This window comes from Eumetopias jubatus, unplaced genomic scaffold (genome assembly GCF_037043125.1).
Source record: "Eumetopias jubatus isolate StellerSeaLion01/CBP00866 unplaced genomic scaffold, mEumJub1_p1.0 scaffold_6, whole genome shotgun sequence".
NCBI lineage: Eukaryota > Metazoa > Chordata > Mammalia > Carnivora > Otariidae > Eumetopias > Eumetopias jubatus.
The window spans coordinates 53011534-53026846 of NW_028274812.1; the positions used below are offsets into that span (position 1 = coordinate 53011534).

Below are 15313 nucleotides of genomic sequence, written 5' to 3' on the forward strand. Positions count from 1 at the left end.
AAGCGTAAGTGACACGCTCATGGTTACCCAGGATGTGACAGCTCTGGATGTGACATCTGTCGGATGTCTGACTCTAAAGCCATGCGTTAGTGCACTGGCTTCTCTTGGACCGGGACCAAGACCTGGTTACCAGGTTTACTTGGTGCTCAGTACATTTATTGAATGCATGAAAGGGTGAATTTTCAATAACGTTTCCTGTGTCCTCTAGGCTGAACATGAATGAATGAATGGATAGGTTTTGTTTGTTTTGTGGTTAGATTTTTTAAGTGTGGGTATAAAAAGCATTTTTGGACATGAATAGCTTGCTGATCAGAAGTATCTTTTTTTCCTACACTTCGCTGTGTACCATAATTGCTCCCTAAGACTGAGTCCAAGAATTTTTTTTTTTTTTTAAGCTTCCTAGATAATTCTGAAACAGCCAGTTTGGACACTTACCTAGAAGGCCCTTTTCCTAGAATTTGGTCAGATTTTATCTTAACCTAGCTACTTAAGTCATTACAAAACAAAGTCAAGAAGCAAAGAAAGACAAATACCGTATGATTTCACTCATATGTGGAATTTAAGAAAAACAAGCAAAGGGGGAGAAAAAGAGGGAAACCAAGAAACAGACTCTGAACTATAGAGAACAAACTGATGGTTACCGGAGGGGAGGGGGGAAATAGGTGATGGAGATTAAGGAGGGCCCTTGTGATGAGTACCAGGTGTTGTGTGGTGTTGCATCACTATATTGTACTTTTGAAACTAGTATTACGATATATGTTAACTAACTGGAATTTATTTGTTTTTATTTATTTGTTAGGCTCCACACCCAACATGGGGCTTAAACTTACGACCCCGAGATTAAGAGTGGTGTGCTCTACAGACTGAGCCAGCCAGGTGCCCCTAACTAACTGGAATTTTAGTAAAAACTTAAAAATTAAAAAAAGAAATCAAGGGAATCAGAACTTATCAGATCTTGAGAAGTTACTTTTGTAACTCAGTTTACAGTAAGTGAAATTTGCACTCTTCCAACCTTGCTAAGAAAATAAGACCTTGATTCAGAGACTAGGATAATTCATTTAACAGCACAAAAGGAAGTTTAGAGGATGCTGGTTAACAGCTCACCAGAGGCTTTCTCCTGTTAGAATGAAGGTCATAAATGGAAACAATGCAATAAAATCAAACAGCAACACCAGGCATTTTATATATACAAAGTATTAACATAGGCAAGAGGCTAACCAAGGCCCCTTTTCTCAAGAAACTCAGTCTTGTTAGGACGTCATCATGAAAAGACTCACTGAGAGTCTAGCCAGAGAGAAGATATGGCAGATGTGAGGACGAGAAGGGCTGTGGGAGTTCAGATGGAGGCAAGGGAATGGCGATTCAAAATAAAGGGGATAGGGGCGCCTGGGTGGCTCAGTCGGTTAAGCGTCTGCCTTCGGCTCAGGTCGTGAACCCAGGGTCCTGGGATCAAGCCCTGCATTGGGGCTCCCTGCTCGGCGGGAAGCCTGCTTCTCCCTCTCCCACTCCCCCTGCTTGTGTTCCCGCTCTCGCTGTCTCTCTCTCTCTCTGTCGAATAAATAAATAAAATCTTTTAAATAAATAAAGGGGCCTTCTAGTTCCAACTCTGATGTGAAAGGAGATGAAAGTTGGCACTCTTGTCCTTACGAGAAAAAGCCAGACAGGGGCGCCTGGGTGGCTCAGTCAGTTAGGCGTCCAATTCTTGATTTTGGCTCAGGTCATGATCCCAGGGTGGTGAGATGGAGCCCTGCCCTGGGCTCTGTGCTGGGCGTGGAGCCTGCTTAAGATTCTCTCTCTCCCTGTGCCCACAGTCCCCTGCCCCACATGCACACGTGCACTCTTCTCTCAGAAAAGCTGGACAAACTGAAAATCTGTCTTTCCTTGGACCCAACCCATTAGAATTGAGGTTGCAGGGCAAACCATCACCCCAAAATCTGGAGAGAGAGAGGCTTCTCTAGAATTGACAGTCAGAATCTGTTTACCTGGAGCAGAAACTGCTAGAGCCGTAAACTGGCAGGAACGCTTAAACACAGTAATACTGGGTTGCTGGAAGTTGAGTGTGGCCTAGCATGAGAGTGAGAAGCTCCTGGAGACTGCAGTTTTGAGGGGCTGCATATGTTCCTAGGCTTTTTACCTCCAGGCAGCCCACCAGATAGCCACAGTGAAGATCAAGGAAGATCTCCTTTGGCTCTGGCAGGGAGAGTAGATGAATAATCATTGTGAAGTACACCCAGAACCTTCTTTGTTACAAAGGCCTACTTTCCAGGGCAAAAGACTTTGCCAGAGCCGGAATCCCTGTCGGGGGAAGGGCATTCTTTGCACACCAGCCCCTCTAGCCTTCCTGTCTCACCTAAGGGGGCGGGGGGAGATATATATATAGTCAACAAGGTTGTCAAGACTTAAAGCAAACAGATTGGGAATGCTGCAGCCAGAGAAGGGAGGCAGGGGAGAGGGGCAAGACTCTACCACTGCGGAAACACTGGTGAAGGTCACAGGCCCACTACAACATGGAGATTTAATCTGGGCATAATAGAATGCATATATTCCCCCTACTTTACCACCACACCCCCAGAGCTCCAGTAGAGTCCTAGTGGATCACAGCTGAGTGCTGTTAAGACAGACTGAGGAGGGAAACCCAAAGTTAAGAGAGACAAAAACAGACCTAAAGGAATTTGAAGCCTCCGGTATACCTATAACCACAGCAAAAAACCGAACACATCCACTCCCTAGCCAAATTACCATAAATCTTCACAGAGGCCTGTTTACCTCCCTTTCTGTTATCCAATGCAACATGTCTGGCTTTCAAGGAGAAATTTACAAGGCATGTCACAAGGCAGAAAGTCTGGAGAGAGAGCAGTCATAAAAACCAGAGCCAGACATGATACAGATTTTGGCATTGTCAGGCAGGGAATTTAAAATAACTCTATTTAAAGTAACTATATAACATGTTAAAGGTTTTAATAGAAGACCACATGCAAAAACAGAAGGGTAATATAATCAGAGAAATGGAACTCTTAAAAACCAAAGGGTGTGCTAGAAATCAAAGTCCCTGTAATAGAAATGAAGAATGCTTTCCAGGGGCTCATGAGTAGGTTTGACATAGTTTAGGAAGAATCTGTGCATCTCACGATAGGTCCACAGAAACTTCCAAAAATGGTGGGATCCTTTCAAAAGGTGTAACTAGAACGCCGGGCGGGAAAGAGAACAGAGCAAAAGAAATACTGAAGTAATAATGGCTGAGAACCTTCCAAAATTAAAAGATCCCAAACCACAGGACCAGGAAGCTGAGAGGGTAGCAAGCAGGACCGATTTAAAACAAAACAGCGCATAGGCATATCATTATCTAATTGCAGAAAATCCCAGACCAACAGAAAAATCTTGAGAGAAGCTAGAGTGAAGGAGTGAAAGGAATGCTGGTTTGACAGTTTTTAAATGCTTTTCATCAGCAGTCTGGAGGCCAGAGGTGGTGTCGTGGTTTAATCTGGAATCGATTTGGATGGGGGAAAAAAATCGCATCTCTGTACTCCGTACTCTCTAACTGGGATTTAGCGTTTCTTCCATGATGACGGTAGGAGCAAACTAGGGTAGTAGTAGTACACAAGTGTGTATGTCACAGGGGTTGTTGCAGATCTTGAAATACACTGATCACCACTTGAAAATGATCGCAGTTATTAGACCTGCCCCAGAATCTTGTTTAATGTGTTTAACAGAGGCGCACATATTATTTTATCACAAGTTTTAAAAAACACTTTAATGGGACACTTGGGTGGCTCTGTCAGTTAAGCGTCCGACTTTTGGTTTCAGCTCAGGTCCTGATCTCAGGGTTGTGAGATCGAGCCCCACATCAGGCTCCGTGCTCAGTGGGGAGTCTGCTGGAGAGTCTCTCCCTCCGCCCCTCCCCTCACTCGTGTGTGTGTGTGCACGCGCGTGCGCACGCACTCTCTCAAAAAAAGTAAAAAAATAACACTTTAGTAAATGATTTCAACAAATTAGTTTTCTTTATAATCCGGTGTGTTTTATGCTTTTATAAACATCTGAATAGGGATCTTTGGTACAAATCGGGTGAGGAGCCTGTGATGTCACAACCCCCAAAGGCTCCCATCCTAGAGTGAGACCTGGACGTGCCCGGAGTCTGCGCGAAGTGGCATGGCTTCGCTTGCTGTTCAGGTGCGTGTGCCTGAGAAGAGAGAGGGAAGGAAGATTGGAAGACAACCAACCTACTGTCTGTCGAGTGCTGAGGTTTCAGCCTGGGCTTTCACCTGTATTATCTCATTTAATTCTCAAAAAACCTATTGGGTGGGTGTTATCCTCATGTTACCAAGAGAAGAGCTGAGACGGTGTAAGTAGTTTGTCCAAGGTCACACGGCCAAGTAAAAAGTGAAACTGGCATACAAACCCCGGTCTTTGTAATTCTGGAACCAGTACCGGGGCGATGCTGCCCCCAATATGGATTGCACCGGGCATTGGCCGTGAGGTTGGGACCCACGGTGAGCATCCACCCTGACAGCCGGGGCCTCCAGACCCTGGGGCTGGAGCCTGTGGCCCCCTGGGCACGCATGTCCCCAGCGCTCCCACAGCTGCCTTGACAGCAGTGCTGTTATCAAAGAGGCCAACGCAAGCCGGGACTCGTTACCTTCCTCTGAAGGAAAGTTAAACATTGAAGAGAACCTGGTTATAAAACTGGAATGTCCGTCCATGCTTGGCACCTATAAACACTGCAGCTTTGTCATTACTTAGCTTTCTCGGTACATTTCCTTTCCTTTCTAGCTAGATTATACTTTAATCCAGTTGTTTTCATGTTCGGTAAATCCAAACCATGTTTAACCGGTTTATTCATTGGAGAATCTCAGAGGTGAAGAAAGTTTTGTCCTTTCAACTGCACTGGGGATTTGCTGTCTTCTTTCTGTAAAGGGATTTTCTTGGACCTGTAATCTGAACATTCTGGCCCGTGGGGTGTTTTCCCCCCACAATGAGCAAATTTGTGAGGCTTGACCCTTTGTGTGCCGGGGAGCCGAGACAATGCCCTTCTGTGAATGGCTTCCCCGGAGGACAGTAGTAATTGACGTGGGGAAAATAAACCACCTGGCTATCACTCCCCAAGCCTCGCTGCCCCTGGCCATGCACGGCCACGCCCCGCTCGCCTCGGCTGCATGCTTCAGAAGGGACCCACCATTCTGGGACAGCATTCCGGAGAGGTCTGCTCAGCAGCATGTTGAGAGCTGGCGGTCTGTCATAAATGGAGGTGAATTGGTCTCTCGGACGAGTCTGTTGGTGAAACAGCGGGTCTTTATACACATTGTCTGTGCACAGGATAAACTGGCCCAACTTTCATGGAAGGCAGTTTGGCAATAACACCATAAGCCCAGGAATTCCACTTTGAGGAATTTATCTCACAGACGTACTTTCTGTTTTGAGAAATGATATTTATACAATATGGATACTTTCTTTGATTGTCGGTTGAGTATCTCTGAAAGATTATGAAAGAAACAGGTACCATTGGCTGCCTGGTTGGGGGGCAAACTGGGCGGCCCGAGGGCAGGGGCGAGAGGACAATGTCTCACTGGATACTCAAACCAAACCACTTCTTATTTTGAAATTATTTAGATTTACTGAAAAGTTGTAAAGATAACAAAAAGAGTTCCCTTATACCCCCTCCCCCGGTTGCCCTCATGTTGACATCTTCTATGACCATGGTATTTTTGGCAACTCTAAGAAACCAGCATTGGTGCATCACTAGTCACTAAGCTCCAAACTTTGACTTCCATCAGCTTTTCCACTAATATCCTTTTTCTGTTCCAGGATCCAGTCCAGGAGATCACGTGGCAGTTAGTGGTCACATCTCTAGCCTCTCTGGTCTGTGACATGTATACCCTTTGGAAATTTTCGAAATTGTGTCTCATGTGACTATTAAGTATTCCAAAAAAACAAGTAAATTTTTTGAAAGAAAGAGATGGACTCATAGGATGTTAGAACTGGAAGGAATCTCGGGAGCAGTCCAATCCAAGCCTCTCATTATTCAGACACGTGTGGAAGGGACTTGTCCCCAGCCCTCCCCTAACAGCAGACCCAAGAGCCCGGACCAGAAGCCAAGGGGGCGGGGCCAGGAAGTAGTAGAAAGAGAATAAGCTTCAAAGTCACCTACCCTTGGGTTCAAACCCCAGCTCTGTGTCCTTGGGCCGGTAGGTATCTTAAAAAAACAAAACAAAACATTTATTCATTTATCCAAGAGAGAGAGAGGGAGGGGCAGAAGCAGAGGGAGAGAGAATTCTCAAGCAGACTCCCCGCTGAGCCTGGAGCCCATCTTGGGGCTCCATCCCAGGACCCGATATCATGACCTGAGCCAAAACCAAGAGTTGGGTGCTCAACCGACTGAGCCACCCAGGCGCCCCAGTAGGTATTTTTTTTTTTTTGGGTCGGGATTCTTCCACTCAACATGTTTTAAGATTCAGCTATGTTGTGGCATGTATCCAGTAATTTGTTTAAAAAGACCAAACAAACAATAGTTCTTTGAGGAAGTAGTCATGATTTCTAAGAATTTATTGAGAAAAGAAAGTATTCTTTCATCTTTGATTTCTACTTGTGCAGAAATGTGACACCATAGACCGAACTCTCTTCCCTTCCTGGAAACACTCAAGCACAGTGAGGGGTCAGGCCCTGTGCTGCGGAAGGGGGAGCAGTGGGAAAGAACGGTGGAAGGTGAAAGCCCCAGGGATGCCTCCACTCCCCTGTGCGAGGGGCTGAGAAGCAAAGTAGGCTGCTAATAGAGGCACTGAGTAGACGAATTCCATACTAAGCAGGGACTTGGTCTTTTACATGGACTGCAAAATTCAGTTGTAGAAGCTGGGGAGAGCCTGAGCTCTGGGGTCAGCCAGCTGCGGGACCTTGGACATGTCACTCACCTGCCTGTGCCTCTGTGTGAAGCAAGGGGACTGGATAAGCCCATCTCTAAACGCTGTCGGTTTCTCGCTCTCGCTTTTCTCACCACTCACACTTGTCTGAGATGCCCCCTGTTCAGCTTCCATGCCCTTGTGTTTCCTGTCGGCATCAACGAGACGCCGTGGATGGGAAGAGTTTCCCTGAACTTGCCTAAGAAGTCCCAAGAAGGCAGTCACCTCCTTATTACCTCCCAGACTGCATGTACCTCCACAGACCCTCCAGCACCCGGCATCCACCACAGACAAGACTAAGGCAGGCAGTGCTCTGGCTTCGGAAATTTTTTTTTTTTTTAAAGATTTATTCATCCATTTTAGAAAGAGAGAGGGAGAGGGTGCGAGAGCAGGGGGAGAGGCAGAGGGAGAGAGAATCTCAAGCAGACTCCTAGATGAGCGAGGAGCCCCTGCAGGGCTTGATCTCACAACCCTGACATCATGACCTGGGCCGAAATCAAGAGTCGGAGGCTTAACCAACTGAGCCACCCAGGCACCCCTCTGGCTTTGGAAATTTTGAATAAATTTGTTAACCAAAAAAATAAATCTAAATAATGCAAAAACTAATACAGACATAAATATAAGAAATGTCAATCTATTAAAAATAATAAAACCACCTGATTGTTCAGAAAGTAATTAAAAAACTTAACCCATAATCCCACCATCTTTTCTTTGCAAATTTCATATACTAATACCTTCACATAATTTTGCAGATTCAACAATAAATGTGGAGGGGATACAAGATGCATTTGTGCTACCTTCTATTATTGGACATTTTTATTATTTTCATTACTATAAATAACAGTATGGTGAGCATCTCCATGCATAAAGCTCTTGCTATGTTTCAGGGGTTTTTTTTGAGCCAGACTTCCAGAAGTATATCTAAAGACATGAGTGAATATCTTTGGCCTGCGATATAAGTTGCTAAGTTGTGTACTAACTTACTGTTAAGAGCATTTTGTAGGGGTGCCCAGGTGGCTCAGTGGTTAAGCGTCTGCCTCCAGCTCAGGTCATGGTCCCAGGGTCCTGGGATCAAGTCCCACATCAGGCTCCCTGCTCAGCGGGGAGCCTGTTTCTCTCTCTGCCTGCCACTCCCCCTGCTTGTGCTCTCTCACTCTCCATCAAGTAAGTAAATAAAATCTTTAAAAAAAAAAAAGAGTAATAGAAATTTTTTTTAAAAAGAGCATTTTGTAAAAATGCCTAGTTCACTGTAGCACCTTTTCCTTTGGGGAAGGTGCCCTGCTTGTCAGTGTATTCACTCAGCTAGGAGTTGAAGTTGGCACTCTTAAGTCCTCTGCTGGCTTGTTTTCTGGAAGAAAGGTGCTATTTCCAGGCCTCGGCCAGCTATTTGGGCAACAGAGCCCACTGACCTCATCCCGTCTGGTACTGACGGCTTACGTTTCTCAACTATCACAGAGGCAGCGTTATAGAGTGGGCTGGACCACTACCATTTTCTTTCTTCAGCAGTGTCTGAGTTTCACTTGCAGGTCAGATGAATTTTTAAAAAAGAAATAAGGTGAGGGGCCCCTGGGTGGCTCAGCTGGCTGAGTCTCCAACTCTTGATTTTGGCTCAGGTTGTGATTTCGGGATGGTGGGACTGAGCCCCACATCGGGCTCTATGCTCAGCTGGGAGCCTGCTGGTGAGTCTCTCCCTCCCTCTGCCTCTCCCCCTGCTCTCTCTCTCTCTCAAATAAATCTTAAAAAAAAGAAGAAGAAGAAGAAATAAGGTGAAGGACTTTGGGCCAGTGCAGTATAAAGAGATCCATGAACAGACGTCAAATGTTGGGTTAGGCTGAAGGGCTTGGTGGAAATAATTCTGAAAGGGATTCAAGGTGACCACAGAAGTTTACTGATTGCTGTTAGAGAAAGTCCCTCAGCCCCTCATTATTTTCGTCTTGACTCTTGTCAAATGGATCAGTAGAACCTATGTCCTCAGTGTAACGGACCCCATACACTCCACAGTAACACACTGAAGTCTTTATTCAGGAAATACCGGCTACTTTCTAAGTACGGCACACGGAACTGGGCGTCCCCGTCTAGTCGGGGACTGAGGGTGTGTATGGACCTAACAACTCAAGGTAGAAAGTGATGCCTAAAGCAAGGAGTATATACCCTTCAGAACCTGATTCCAGTCTTGTTTCAAACGTATCTCCTACCTTCAGCCCCTACCCACACATCCTCCAGCCTCTGAAGCTGTGACCTAAAAATGCCAGCCGAACAGGCATCTGCACATGCTGTTCCAGCTAAGCTGCCGTTCCTGGCTGGTTGGCCCCTGGGTCACCCTTGCTCATCCTTCAGCTCAGTGAAGACTCACTGCACATCCCAGGGAAGAGGGTCTTCCGCTTTTGTGGCGCCTTAGCAAGGTGGCCAGGGCTCCACGTATGGTGGCCCTCGTCCCCTTCCTAGACCACGAGTGAGGGCTTTACCGCTCCTCTCTGTGTCCTGGCCCCGGAGCTCGGGCCTGCTGTACAGGAGACCTTCACTCAGCCTCACTGGGTGAAGAAATGAATGACCGAATGATAACTATCATACCTGTGGGGTTATGGCGTCTCAGTCCCTTCTGCCAATCAAAATCCTTATTTTGGATGATGGTGCCGGAATGCCAGAGTCGGACAGGAGTTTGGAGATCTATTTTCACCCACTGCACCGTTCAATTGACTCACCCAGCTCCTTAGAGGTGAGGCCCAAATGAAACTCCCACTACAATGCAAATTGCAGAGATACGCAATTTCTTTAGTTTATCTACAATTCACCTGGTCTTCACAAACTCACACCTGCTGCCTCGAGATAAAAATCCACTTTGCATCTTACCTTGCAGGGGGTGATTTATTTATTTACTTTTTAAATATTTTATTTATTTATTCGTCAGAGAGAGAGGGAGAGAGAAAGCACAGGCAGAGGGAGAAGCAGGCTTCCCGCAGAGCAAGGAGCCCGATGCAGGACTCGATTCCAGGACCCCAGGATCATGACCTAAGCCGAAGGCAGACGCTTAACCAACTGAGCCACCCAGGCGTCCCGAGCAGGGGGTGGTTTAAATAGCCCTTTGGGTATTTTGCAGTCTCCCAGAGAGTGACCCCTTCTTCCTGCTTTTCTCCCCAAGAAGGTGCCCCCATGTAATGGGGGCTAGTGCAGCAGAAATGTGCCAGAAGAACTGGGGTCCTAAGGAACAGTGCCCTTGCCCCACTGGTCTCTGGAAAGGTCTCCGCTGAGGGGTGGCCCACCCGTAGGTATTTGCACCAAGCATTGCAGTAGCTCTACATCGTGGTCTGGGCTCTGGGTTTGTCAGAGCCTGTGGAGGCTCCTGGAGGACAGGGCCCCCCTTCACGTCTTGGTGGCTGCTGACTCCTGGACCTCTGCCAAGTTCTCCAGACAGTCCTGGACCCAGGGATCCACGCGGACCCTCCGCGGACTGGTCTGTCACCTTGCCCTGCCACAGCCAGCCCCTAGTTCTTGGGTCAGCTTCCACGTAACAGGAAGACTGAGAGACACTGAAACCTTAGGACCTCACTTTTGTTTCCACATGCTGGGACCAGGTTGCAGGTGGACCCTGCTTCCACCCCAAGACTATTGTGGAAGCAGCCTCAGACTACCGTGGCCCTACCAGAGTCCAGGTGTGGAAGCAGAAAGCTCCTTCTTCCCCGAAGTTATCCTAACTTCTCCATGTCTCTCCCCATCACCAAGTTAAAGGTCTGGAAGTTAGGACACAGACGTGGGCCTGGTTCACTCTGCTTCACTCTCTGGTTTCCTTCTCCTCTCAGACTCAAGAAGTAGGAAGGAAGGAGCTTTTCTGTTACTTCCTCCTTTACTTCAGCCATCAAGCAGCAAGCCCCATGGCTTCACTGTCATGAGCCAAAGCAGAATTTTCTCTCTACTACAGAACTCGGTAAACTTGGTTCTCTAGCTTCTGCCTTTGCAAAGGGAAAGAATGGGGCCCCTGGGTGGCTCAGTTGGTTAAGTGTCTGACTCTTTTTTTTTTTTTAAGATTTTATTTATTTATTTATATGACAGAGAGAGACACAGCGAGAGAGGGAACACAAGCAGGGGGAGTGGGAGAGGGAGAAGCAGGCTTCCCGCGGAGCAGGGAGCCCGATGCGGGGCTGGATCCCAGGACCCCGGGATCATGACCTGAGCCCAAGGCAGACGCTTACCCACTGAGCCACCCAGGCGCCCCTAAATATCTGACTTAATTTCAGCTCGGGTCATGGTCTCAGCGTCGTGAGATTGAGCCCCATGTCCGGCTCTGCCGGGTGTGGAGCCTGCTTGGGATTCTCTCTCTCCCTCCGCCCCTCCCCACCCTGCTCACGTGTGCTCTCTCTTACTCTCAAAAAAGAAGAAGAAGAAGAAGAAGAAGAAGAAGAAGAAGAAGAAGAAAAAGGAGAAGAAGAAGAAGAAGAAGAAGAAGAAGAAGAAGAAGAAGAAGAAGAAGAAGAAGAAGAAAAAGGAGAGAATGAAAGACCTGGGAAACTCAAAATAATAAGCCTGGTTTGTAATGTTATTGTGTTGTCGTTTAAACTAATTTTTCAGGTAAGAAGCAGAACCCTCCCCCTCCCCCCCCTCCTTTCATTCGTTTTATAGCAAATCCCAGTATTTCTCTCGGCCAAATGGATATCTCAGCCAGACAAAGACAAGGGTGAAATGCTCAGAAAGGTATGCAAACAACATATTAAATCATTTTCAAAATTATTCAAATGTACAGGTACATGGGGAGGAACCAGAAAAAATAGGCAAACATGGAAATAGTTGTGGGAGGGAAGTGCAATTACAGATGACTTTTCCTCTCCAGATGTTCCTATGTTATTATCTAATAAAAGAAAGTCACTTTTGGGGCACCTGGGTGGCTTAGTCGTTAAGCGTCTGCCTTCGGCTCAGGTCATGATCCCAGGGTCCTGGGATCGAGCCCTGCATCGGGCTCCCTGCTCCGCAGGAAGCCTGCTTCTCCCTCTCCCATTCCCCCTGCGTGTGTTTCCTCTCTCACTATGTCTCTCTCTGTCAATAAATAAAATCTTTAAAAAAAAAAACAAAGTCACTTTTAATGTTGTCATCATGTTTTATTTAAAATAAAAATAACTACCCTGTCACTCTGGTCCACAGTCCACCTCCCGTGTATGTGTGAGATAATGCACCAGGCACTGTGTGTGCTCGAAACGGAATCAGCCAAGCCAACCCTCCCTGGAGCGAGGATGCGGCTACTGTCCCCGGGACCACTCTGATCACAAGCCCCCCGCATGCAGGAGGAAGCCTGGAGGTACTCCGGGCTGGGGAAGGGGGCACAGGGTGTGCACTGCTCCAGGCTTAGCTGCTGTTTATGGGGTTCCAAAGGATCTCTGAACAAAGGGATTGGGGAGGAGTGCTCCTCCTTTGGCCTGACAGCCGCAAACCCCGCTTCTGAACTACAGATAATCTGGACCCACTGCCCTCGCCCGATACGACTCTGAGTTGCTCAGTGTCTAAAGAATCCATTGCTCTTTCCTATTCCCGAGTCCTGAAGAGACCTTCCCTCCCCTTGCAGAGAGTGTGGGGTGGGCAAGGGGTACCCTGAAGTGTTGGCAAGAACTAGCTTCGTCCTTTTGACACGTAGGGCTGATGAAGCTGGGCGCTCGCTAGGCCCTGGGGGAGCAGGCCGCAAAGAGCCTGGGGAGTCAGTTCAAGGGGGCACAGCCCCTCCCTGCACACCAGGCCCTCCCCTGCTTCAGCCTCCCCACAGCCCCTGGACGCTCTTCTCTGAATCACAGGCTGCTGCCAATTACAAAAGGACTCTTAACTCTGTTTCGCAGCCCCTTGATTGATAGCACTGGTGAGTGAAATTATAAGCTTTAATGATCACGTTAATTTCTGGGGAAAGGGAAGCGGTCAGAAGAGGTTCTCAATCACAAGCACCACAGTCAGCTGGGCGAGTTCAATGACAGGCTGGAGCAAGAAAGAGGGGGAAGAATTAACTTTTTTAAAGGTCATCAGAGAGTAGTGGGAGAGTAACCTGGCATCAGAGATTCGGGGCACAGACGATCCTGAGCCTGGACACGAACCCCTGTCCCGGGGCTCCTGACTGAGGGCAGGCATCAGTGCTTCTCCTCCTTAGCTCTGCCCCCAGGCGGATGCCCCAGAGATTCTGCTGTCACCGTGCTTGGGATATGGCTCGGAGGCTGGCAGCTGTGACAGCCCCCGACATGATCCTCTGAGCAGCCAACATGGAGAATGACTCGTCTAAATGAAAGGATCTGGGGCAAGTAGTTAGGATTGAGCGCATTGGGGAATCCACTTAACCTGATTGGCTCTTGCCACCAAGGGGAGTTGCTTCTGCTGGTCTCCTGGCCCCGCCTGAAGACAAGAATGAGAATAAGGCCACCCGGCTCTCCTGAGAATCAAACCTAGGACTTCGGCCTCCTCAAAGTATTGACCCTACTCACAGTTTCCCAGCAGAGCATTGCAATCCTGGGGTAGGTCAGGAAGCTGTGCAGTTGATGTGGCAACATCCTGGTTACCATATTAGGGAGACTGCCCTCTGCACGTGGCCAGGGAGGCCAGCTCAGCAGTGGCAAGAGCTCTGATGGCCTTCCCGGATGGGCTCTGTACTGGTCAGCTGTATTCGGAGCAAACAGCCACTTCATGTCCCAAAATAGGCTTCACAAACCTAAAAAGATGATTTAAAAATACAGACTAAATAAAATAAATCATGCATCATTTGTGGTAAAGGCACTGGAGTTAATCAAAGAGAGTTATTGTTCTTCAATTTTTCCTAAGTGATTATAAAAATGTTATTGTAGAATGAGCGGCTCAAGATTCTTAGAGCAGCATCTTAGCTGCAGAAAGTGGCTGCCAAGCTGCTCCTACATTATCAGTTATCCAAAAAAAAAATACATTATCATTTATCTACTTTCTCTCAACCTTCCTCGTGACATGGATGCACTCAAACGTTCACAGGAGAGGCCTGGATGGAAAAATCGGGGGCAGCGGGCTCTAGGATGGGCAGGCTGACACCGACCCGGCCAGCCCGGGAAGCAGCACAGCAGAGGCGTGTCCCTGACAGAAACAGGCATCCTCTGTATTTTTTTAACAGCATCTGAAGTGTTCATCAAGCCCGTGTCTGATTAAGCACTTTTAAATTCTGAGCAATGAAATGGGCCCTCTCATCCCCTCTTGGCACGAGCGCAAACTGATCCAACCCTTTTGGAGAGCCGTTTGGTTGTATGTATCAAAATTAAAAATGCATATAACCTTTGACCCAGAAATGCCACTTCTAAGAATTTTTTCCTACAGAAAGACCCCAAGTCCATGGGAATGTACATGGAAAGATGGTTTTTTGCAGTTTGTTACAGTGAACAACAGCAAGTAACTTGAAGTCTATCAGTGAGGAATTAGTTGGGTCAACTACAGTTAATCCATAAAATGGAATACTAGGCAGATGTTAAGAAGAATGAAGTAGAGCCACATGTACCCACAGAAGAGAAAGCCATACACACAAAAATAATTTGCAGAAACGTAGAAGGTTTCCATTTTTCTAAGGATCATGGACAGCAACCACAGTGCACGTCTCTGGTCAAGGGGTTCAGTTCCTGGGCTCCTAAATTGGACTAAAACCCCTAAACTACAAGTGAAATAATTTGGGAGCCTAAATTCAGCTCCTGAAATCACCTCCTGTTCTTTCTTTTCTTTAACATCAAAGAACAACTAAAAGTGATTCAAACGCAAAGGTAAGACCCCTCACCTAATTGTCACAGTATGTAAATAATACTTTTGAAAAGCAATGCTCCCAGATTTAGAAAAACCATTTGTCAAAAGAGCACCGAAGACTGGTTTTTGGCTGCAGTAATCACTTGGCTAGGCCCACCTTCTCTTGTTTGTTTATTCAAATTGCATATGTGGGAATGGTATAACTTGAATTTGTATATCCAAAGACTACTATGGCACAACCCCCAGCCCCCCAACACCAGCCATAGAGGGTATCTGCCTTAAAATCCATGCAAGCACAAAGGTTCTTAGAGCACCCAAGCTGCAGCCAGCAGAGATCCCCAAATCCCAGAAGAAAGTGCTGCGGAGTTTTTAATCCTGGGCTTTTTCAAACTTTGAAAGCCAGCCTTGATTCATGCTTATCATGGCAGAGATGCCCCAAACAGGCAGTTCCAGTGGGAATATCTTCTAGGACAGGTCACAGGAAACTTACTCCCTCTTAACTTTACTGAGACTATTTTCAATGGATTAAAATAGATTCTGTGGGGGCGCCTGGGTGGCTCAGTTGTTAAGCATCTGCCTTTGGCTCAGGTCATGATCCCAGGGTCCTGGGATCGAGCCCCGCATCGGGCTCCCTGCTCAGCGGGAAGCCTGCTTCTCCCTCTCCCACTTCCCCTGCTTGTGTTCCCTCTCTCACTGTGTCTCTCTCTGTCAAATAAGTA

General features: G+C 47.2%; 1 long non-coding RNA gene across 1 annotated transcript; it reads right to left on the minus strand.

Moving 5' to 3' along the window:
* Window positions 1-4015: 4015 nt before the first annotated feature.
* On the minus strand, window positions 4016-6188 carry LOC148164071 (uncharacterized). The gene is made up of 3 exons (XR_015768321.1): window positions 6143-6188; window positions 5171-5265; window positions 4016-4177 (listed from the first exon to the last, which is right to left on the minus strand). It is a non-coding gene; the product is annotated as an uncharacterized LOC148164071 (long non-coding RNA).
* Window positions 6189-15313: the final 9125 nt, after the last annotated feature.